The 9,414-nt window shown below is 43.9% G+C and overlaps 1 protein-coding gene across 3 annotated transcripts in view; it reads left to right on the top strand.

Moving 5' to 3' along the window:
- Positions 1-1,552: 1,552 nt before the first annotated feature.
- LOC142184404 (protocadherin-11 X-linked-like) overlaps positions 1,553-9,414 on the top strand; it is a 905,556-nt gene continuing 897,694 nt past the window's right edge. For all 3 annotated transcript variants that reach the window (XM_075259249.1, XM_075259252.1, XM_075259250.1), the window contains exon 1: positions 1,553-2,029. The gene's annotated coding sequence lies outside the window, so the exon portion shown is untranslated. The remainder of the gene's footprint in view (positions 2,030-9,414) is intronic.

Raw genomic sequence — 9,414 nt, 5'->3', positions numbered from 1 at the left:
TTACATTTGTTCCTGCCTTCAAATACACATCCAACACACTGTCAGCATGCAGCAGTTCCGCAGGCAGTGAGGGGTTAAACATTAAAGGAGAATTTTGCTTACTTGCAAATATACACAACTTACAGTACACTGACGGGATGCACTTGCATCTCTGCCTACAAATACACAAGATCCAGCCCACTGAGAGCAGGTTACGTGTGTCCCTGCCTGCCCATTCTCCACATCCAGCGCACTGACACCATGTCACATTTGTTCCTGCCTTCAAATATACAACATCCAGCACACTGACAGCATGCAGCAGCCCTGCAGGCAGTGAAGAGGTTAAACGTTAAAGGACACGCTTGCTTGCTCGCAAATATACACAACACCCAGGCCACTGAAAACATGTGTCTACAAATACACATGTCACTTGTGCACTGTCATGCAAGTATACATCATCCAGGACACTGGTTGTATGCCATTCCTGTGTCTACAAATACACAACGTGCAGCACACCGACACCATGTCACTTGTGTACTGTCCTGCACATACACAGCAACTTGCACACGGACACCATGTATTTGTGTCCTTTCCAGAAAATACACAACATCCTGCACGATGACTGTATGCACTTGTGTTACATACTGCACATAAACAGCACCTAACACACTGAAACCATGTCACTTATGTACTATACTGCACATACACAGCACCTAGCCCACCTAGCACACTGACACCATGTCACTTGTGTACTATCCTACACACACAACACCTAACACCATATCACTTGTGCACTATCCTGCATGCACAAAGCACCTAGCACCCTGACACCATGCCACTTGTGTACTATTCTGCACACACACAACACCTAGCACACTGACATCATGTCACTTTTGTTCCTGCCCTCCAATACACCACATCCTGCACACTGACACCATGTCACTTGTGTACTATCCAGCACATACACAACAGCCAGCACACTGACAGCATGCAGCAGCCCTGCAGGCAGAGAAAGAGTTAAACATTAAAGGACATGCTTGCTTTTGGTGGTGCAGCTTTTAACCACACAGGAATCCTTGTGTTACAGAGAATTGCTCTATTTTAAGAAGCACTTGCTCCCTGTGGAGCTTTATACAGAGCAATGAGACTCCAGGCTGCTCCATCTATACTGTCATCCACTTATTACACTGTATCCGTCTGCACCAGATACAGTATCAGAAGGATCAAGTGCAACATTTGTAGCACCAAATCACTGCAGATCATAAAAGCCTCAGCTCCAGTACTGACAGCTCTATATATTCACATGTCAGTCATCAAATACATCTCTAGCACAGCCATCCCTATACTGGAGACCTGGAGATGCTGCAGTCCTGATTTCCTGCAAGTGGACTGAGGGTGGAAGCATTCGGCAAGATACCTTTAAGAGCAGGCAGAAAAAAAAAAATCCAGGGAAAGGGTCCAGGATTTGCATGCTAAGCCCCTCCCTCTGATGATGTCACTGGTGGAGAGGAATGCTGCCTTGAACAGTGCTGAATTCAGACAGCAGGCTTGAGCTGCTCAGTGCTCATCATAGACTCTCTCCAGCAGACACGTAGAGCCTTGTCACCACTGCAAGACACAAGCATCAGCCCAGAAAGCATGTAGGATCTGTCTACAGGGATCACCACCAGATCACTTTCTCCAGTCCCAAGGAATAGATCTGACCATTGCATCCTCTCTACCATGAAGGTTGACATTCCAACTTGTGAGTAGACTTTGAGCCTTGGAGAGGCAGTACACCTGCCCTGCTATGTGGAATTGCATTGCTGCTAGCTGAGCTGCTCACCCCCAGAAGACTCAGCCAGAACTTTGGATACACTCTTGGAGGGATCCAGCCTTTTGCTTCTTCTGCTGGGGACTCCCATGGAATGAAGAAGGAGCTATTGAATCCAGGGTTAGCTTTTGCATGGTTCAACTTGCCAGCGGTGGGACTGCTACCATTATTGTAGATGATGCTCTGGAGTTGCTGCAGAACTGTCACACCACCATCTATGACATACAGGAATTAAAGGTAAGCCAGGATCTATACACATAGGGTCCCCCCTTAGTGTGCTGCAGCCAAGAGCAGGGCTTAGATACAGTAACTGGTCCCTGAATTAGGATTCTGAGCGCAGAACTGTCAAGTCACATGAAAGTAACCCTTGTTCTTCACATGCAAATCCAATTTACTGCTATTGACGAGTGGCTGGTGATGCTGAGGCTGTCCATCACTTCCATATACTGCACATGCAGGTGGCTGCTGAAGGTTTCCTCACCTCTCACTAAATGTGTGTAATGTAAGATTTTAGCCTCCAGCCAGACAGCTGTGCCATTGCCATGCAGAGAGGCTCGTAGCCTCATTGCTCCATCAGTCAGGGCTCCCAGTCTTATCGTATACCTGGATATTGTTAAGAGACAGGTAAGGGCAGCCATAGCCCATTGCAACTTGTGCCTTGTGCCTTTATTCACATTCAGTTGCAGAGCTGGAACAGATATGATCCTCTGGTGGCCAGGAGGATTGCAGTGATGGGTTGAAGTTGTACAATGGTCAGGCACTTGGCTGCAGTAATGATAGTCAGGCAGGGGCTGGAGGAGCAGAAAACACTCCAGGCACCTGGTGGATGTGGAATGAATAGGTGATCATTGCATAAGGGGAGCTAAATGCAACTGGTAGGGAGACACAGACGTGTTCTGGCACTGCTGGGAAGTAGGAAATCTGGAGACTATGTATCTGCAGTGTCTTCAGAAGGTGCGGGAGCTAAATAAATAAATAATGTCTAAATAAATAGATACATGTCTAGTTACATTGTATGTCAATAACTAAGCCTATACAGGCAGATCTAGAATATAGAATATACAGGAACAGTGTTCTGGACAGTGCCCTGAGCTCCACCATGTAAATCCACATTGTATTATATAGAATGCAGAATATAGACATGTACAATATATAGGCATGGTGTCCTGGACGGTACCCACCATGTAAATCCTGCTTGGCACCCATGCTGAAGATGTGCGGTATTTAACATGCCAAGCCAACTGCAGGAGCGGAGCTAGTTGTAGTGCTGAACAGTTCTCGTATATTTCAATGAACAGACTCTCTGTTTAGCTGAGCCCATTCTTTCAGCATCAACGCAGTATTATTATGTGGAGCCACTGGAAAGCAAAAAAAAAAAAAAAAAAAAATCGCTCAGCCTGCAGTAGATGCATCGCCAGAAATGACCATCTGACAGCAATATGCCAGTAACGTGGAAGGAGAAGGGTGCACACACCGGAGTGGGGTACAGTAGGTGCAGCTAAAGTCTTCCTATTCTTCCCATTGTGGGTGAATTTTGGGAGCCCGGCCGCCCGATGCCATCATCCTCTGCAGGGTGATATTGATTAATGTCTGTGCTGTAGATATATTCAACACGCACAAGTAGTGTCCAGGTAAAATCAATTCAGGAATAAAACGTTTTGCCACAGTTGCTTGAGTCGTACATAATGCAGACCAGCGCTCTGCATCAATCTTGCAGGAAGCTTTAAATTTCCCCGTCTAACAGAATCAGTCTGACAACAAATATACATCTTTCATTGGGGCTCTGGAGCCATAAACTAGAAAGGATGGCTGCTTTAAATAGCAACAGAAACTATTTGTGGTTGTCACCGGCATCTATCTATCTTCCCATCTGCAAGGTGCACATAATTCCCCATATGTTGCCTCCATAATTCATGGCACCGGAATACATGTTGTTGCCGATCATACAATAAATCCAGAATGATGATGATTTGTTCTTTGGGGGGGATGAGGAAGGGAAAAAAAAATCCAGGCAGGAAACGTGAAGATTCCAAGATTTATCTCACTTCACCTCGAGTGCCAATTTCCCACGCAGAGTGTTCCTACTTAGTAAGACGCATGGGGTGTTTGAATTTGGAAACGTGCAGGCGTCTTGGATTGTTCATCGAGCGGAAAAAATAAAAGATGTGTCGTTCTTAGAATGTGCGTCTTGAGGAACAATTGTTTGTTTTCATCTTTGTGTAGCGTAGAGATACCGGTGGGGATCGTGGTGGTGGTGGTGCTGGTTGTCCAATGATGGACGGTAGGACGGTGGTTGAAAAATCTGGAGGGAACCTTCCTCGTTTAGATTCCTCAAATATAGTGTTAGAGTCGCCAGTGTGAACTCAGTTTTCTCATAATGCCTACCTTGTGTTTTTTTAAGATGGTCTCAGTTAAGGTTGGGATGAGGTCAGTTTTATGCTTAATGCAATGTTGTACTGTCTGTTCGGAGAAATTGGTTTTCTACTGCAGTAGAGAGGATCAAAGATCTGAACCTAGGGTCTTCTCATACATTTGTATTCAACGTGGAGCAAAGTAATGAAGTTCATGAGCAAAGCTATTTCTTCAAAGGTCAGGATGGCAGCAAGAATCATGTATATCAGGGAACAATAAATGGCCAGGGCGATGAGGCGGTAGTTAGGGTTGGTGTGGTCTGTAGGTGAGTTCCTCCCGACTTGTGGTCCTCAACATGAGTGAAGAACCCTTATAGATTATTAACATTTGGAATATGGGGTGTTCAGGACAAGAACATTCTATGAGGTCAAGAAGCAAATTGGAAACATTAGCAAAATGAGCCAGTCCCGATGATGTGCAAATGACCCACCACCAGTAAGATGAGACCAGCCTTAGGTCTCCGCTGCCCATCTGAGTTGTCTTAGAACCCAACAGACTTCACTACAATCTACGTCTCTTGCCCATTTCTTATTTCCTATTGAGATACAGTTGAGTTTTTTTGACAAGTTGGTGGAAAAAGTACAACAGATAAAACATTAAAGGCCCAAGTTTTTCAATTACGGTCTGCGAATCGAGGGGCAGATCCTTGCCAGAAAATCTAAAAAGCTCCATCAAAGCTCCTCCGTTTGAGGATTTGCACTGTCCTTGTAATTGTTTCTAATGTCTTGTGCAGCGAGCAAGAGCTGGATTAGCAGGCTATAAACTTCCAAAGTAAGGTTCTTGCCGTCATCGCTTCTGTGAATCTAGATAAACTATTGACGCTTTGTGGGTATATTGGGTTTTTTGGGGTCTGTTGCAAAAGTTTTAACACAATGTAAATGTCCTCCTTGAACAAAGATAACTGACCTAAAGACGAGTTGGACATCACAAGCGTTGAGCCTAAAATTTAGCAGGTGGCACCTTCGCCCAAGGTCAAATGTGGCGCAGCACAATACAGTCCTTGCCACTTTTACCTATACCTCACACTTGGACACTAAATAGGTCTTAATTGATGGAATTTTTGATATATGGCCATTTTCTGATGACCATCTAGGTTTAAGGTTCTTATAATTTCATTACCAGATGTATAGTCAATAAAGCGTTCCCTAAGGCGCGACTCTTCCTCCAAGTACAGTTTCGGAGTAGCTGTGGGGTGTTAGACGTTCACTGCAGTCCTTTCCAAGCCTGATCTTCTTGTCAACCACATTGATCTTCCCTCTTCCATAAGATCTTATCCTCCTCATTACCAGTCATGATCTTTTAAGTAAATAAGTTTGTGTCTTTGTGCTTGAATGTGGATCCGGGGTCATCCTTAGGGACACGTCTTCATATGTTTTACCCTTCGACAGGCTTAATGAGCAATTAGCTGGTGTGTATGCAGAACTGATAACTGGTAGGAAAAAGCCGAGAATTAGCAGAAGATGTCAACATGCTTCCCCCCCAACTACTTAGATCTGTGACTCTTTGATGCCCGTGCAGCGTGGACTGTGTTCTATCCATGCTCGCTATATGAAAGCTTTTCCATTGACCATTGACCGTATCAACATTGTTATCACTTAAGTGGTAGAACATTGTAACCCCGGGGATCAGACCAAATATTTGATCCTAAAATCCGACCCTGTAGTTCTTCCCCTACTGTTAATCTTTGTCGTAACCTCAGCGAAAGACGTGACGATTCCAGCGACTGATCTAGATACTATTAGCATGATGTACATGTATGCAGGGTTAAGGATCGCAAAAATAATCACGCCAGGTAGCGCTTTATGAGCCCGTGCAATGTTTGGATGGAGCCATGGCATTGTTGTGTTGACTGGCAGCACTGACGCCGAGGTACGGATGCAGCAGAGCTGGATATAGCTTAGACACGTCTCACGATGATTCTGTAACGTGTTATCACAAGGTTTTTTATAGGAATGCAGCAAATCCATTGACTTCTATTAATGAGCTATAAGAATACATCTTCTTAGGGTTACAGGGCACTGTACGATATTTCTGTCATCCAGATAGGAACAGCAAAGGGCCAAGTAGTGGGATCATGCAGTGGGGCCATATACTAGTTGGTGGAGCCATGTAGTAGGTGGTTGGACCATTGACGAACCACTAAAGACCAGCAATGCTAAGCTAGTAAATGAGGTCTTGTCCGTAGAAAATATTATTAGCAGATATGATTGATAGCAATAACATATGGGGTTAGGGGCTTCATAAAAGAGGCATATGATCTGCATTGGGAAGTTGGGGTTTATCGGAAGGAGAACATCAAGTCGCATCATATTAGTTGACAACAGTAGACCAAAATGTCCACCATGGTGGGTAACCAATTGTACAAACCAAGATGGGGCCCCCTGCTGGTGCTGTTCATGTCATTCCCCCTTATTGTCCCAGATTGTTGTACAGCTCTCCATCCCCTAGAGGATGTTTCTGGTATTGAGACCTTCGGGGCACAGTTTAGAGAGTCCTTGGCAGGTTCATGGAGTAGGGTGCTCTTCTCTAGGGACATATCATGGCCTATATGAAGGGGTAGCATTCATGTACACCACATGGCAGCTGCATGATCCTCCTCTATGGAACCTCAGCAATCCCTTACAGTCTGGTTAGTGTTGTCATCACCTTTACAAGTCCTAGACCCAAGATCCTCCCATGCTAAGACTTGCTGGGGTTTGCAGTTCCACACCTTCAGAGAGTCACCTGCTGCCCACCTCTGGTCTAAGCAGATAAGACAGAAGTGGCCTCTGATGTGAATTTGCCCGATAGGTGTCGATGTTGAGATTCTGTATCTATCTCTGTGTTGATATCGTTTGATTCGGCTTGTACGGAGAAGCTCGGGGATGAATTGTCTGGACGTTCATTGTATTTCTTTTACTCGTTCCATTCAACATGAAATAACAAAGCGTTAGGTTTTAGATGGAATATAATGTAATATAGAACAGTGCATTGTAAAGTGCGGAGATAAAGGGCCGAGTGCCTGCAAAGGATCTGATCTAATGACTGTGAATCTGTTTCCGACCATAGAACTTCATGTAAAGTCTCCTACCCTATTACCGCAGCATAACCTCTTATCAGCAATACTCATCCCCCCCCCCCCTTTTATCTGTCATGGGCTTTGGTACTGAACTAGTTAACCCTATGGCACTTTCATCTGCCTGGATTGATTCTAATTTTGTTCATCTTTCTATGAACATGATCATTCGGGGATGGAAATGTAGACATATTGCTAACCCGAGACACAGGGACTCTTCTGAAGGCAGGTTTTGGGATTCTTGTCCTCTTATTACTGGATGAGGCGCTATAGACGCGACTTATTCTTTCTGGTTTGACTGGTGCGAGATAGGTAATGGGAAGAGAGCGAACAAATCCACATGGCGTCATGGCATTTAGCAAAGGCTCGAATGCCATGAACTATAAGGGTGCGTGCACACAATGCGGTTAGGTGCATAAAAACTGCATTGGAAATGATGGCATGCTGTTTTGGTTCAGTTTCTTAATTTTTGGGAGAAATACGTTACATAGTTGCATTTTATAGTTGGATACAATGTAAACATTTCATTAACTCAGTTGTCTTTGCCAGGCTTAGATCCCGAGCTTCAATCTGACCTTTGCATGTAGTTTGTATGTTCTTTCCATGTTTTTCCGGTTTTGCTCTAGTTGTCCATTTTCCATTGGTCTATTGCAGAGTATTTGGGCATTATACAATATAGATAGTATGGTCAATGGGGAGGAGTTATTTGATCTCTAATGTAAATACATTTGTACAAACAAGAAATCTAATAAATACCACTATAAGATATCAATTCCTATGGCTGCATGGTATACAATATTACCGATGCTTGTAAAGGTCACAGGGGTCATTTGCCGCCGAAGAGGATCATAGCAGACGGAGACTGTGATCTCGAAGTCACGGTTACATTTCCGTTCTAATAGTTACAACTTGTCAAAGACTTCGCCATGTAAAGCTTCACTTTCTCAGGATAAATCTTTTTTCCCTTGTACATGGAGAATTTACACTATAGCGAACATTGCTGCCCATTACCCAGGTCAAGGCTTTAATAGGTAGGAGTGACCGACAATTGAGACATCTGGAAAAAGAATTAAAAAGTTGCAATGAATCAAATGACATCCAGATTCCAATTCATCAATAGCGACTCCATATTGGAGGCGCAGACTGCGGGGAGGATAATTGGTGGGGAAGAGATGGGTGCAGAATCCAAGGATCTCGGGTCTGACAAGAGAAAGGTATAAGACAGAGGTACATCTAATGTTTTATGGGGTTATCTTAAAGGGATACCTCTAAATAATGTGCGATGATAAAAATCAATAAGTAGTCAGTGACAGCAGAGTTACTTGCTTATGATCTTCAGATCAATGTTGCAACAATAACTTTTCTTATAGGGTTTCTACATTCTGTCATTTGCAAGACATAGGCTCTGTAGTTAGAAAAAAAACTACATATACATTACTCCTTCCACAAGTATGATGGCAGAAGGGCACCTTGTATGCCGAGACCTGTAGGGTGACGCAGAGCTTGGCACCCTGGTATGTGTTATTGTACATTATTGCATTGCCCTGTAGAGGATCTGTATACACTGTAACAACAATGAGGCATTCACTTTTACACTATATATCACTAAGGTCTACTTTCTGTTCATAGTTGCAGTAGGTTGCTGTCCCATAACAATAAGATTCTGAATTCTGTCCACAACTACTCTGTGTGTGCGGCGGCTGAAATATGTTTAATATGGCAGCAAATATCTGACTGCCGTAAAGTGTGAGCTCGCTGCTGTAAAGGTGGAAACTCTGAGAGACAGCCATGACAGACAGGGGCAGAAAAACTCATTTAATTTACCAAAGAGCCAGTATTCAAGAATCTATAACTATACTATACCAAAAACTGTATCATAAAATTTATTGTTTTACTTTGAAGTCCGAGCCGATAACTTTTTTCCGACTCCGACTCCACAGCCCTGCATACGACTGATAAATACAACTGCCTGTCTCCATATCCTCTGATATCAGGGTATGACTTTGTCCAGGAATAGCTCGTGGATATAGCAGAGCTGAGTTTGTCTCGTGCCCTGACCGACATTATTTTCAGGATGAAATGTGGTTTTCTATAGGACTGCGGGTTGGGATTCCTGAACGCAGAGGTACAAATTTATGGGTTCAGCTGGGTTCAT

This window comes from Leptodactylus fuscus, chromosome 11, assembly GCF_031893055.1.
Source record: "Leptodactylus fuscus isolate aLepFus1 chromosome 11, aLepFus1.hap2, whole genome shotgun sequence".
Taxonomy (NCBI): Eukaryota; Metazoa; Chordata; class Amphibia; order Anura; family Leptodactylidae; genus Leptodactylus; species Leptodactylus fuscus.
This window is presented reverse-complemented; position numbering and strand designations above follow the sequence as displayed.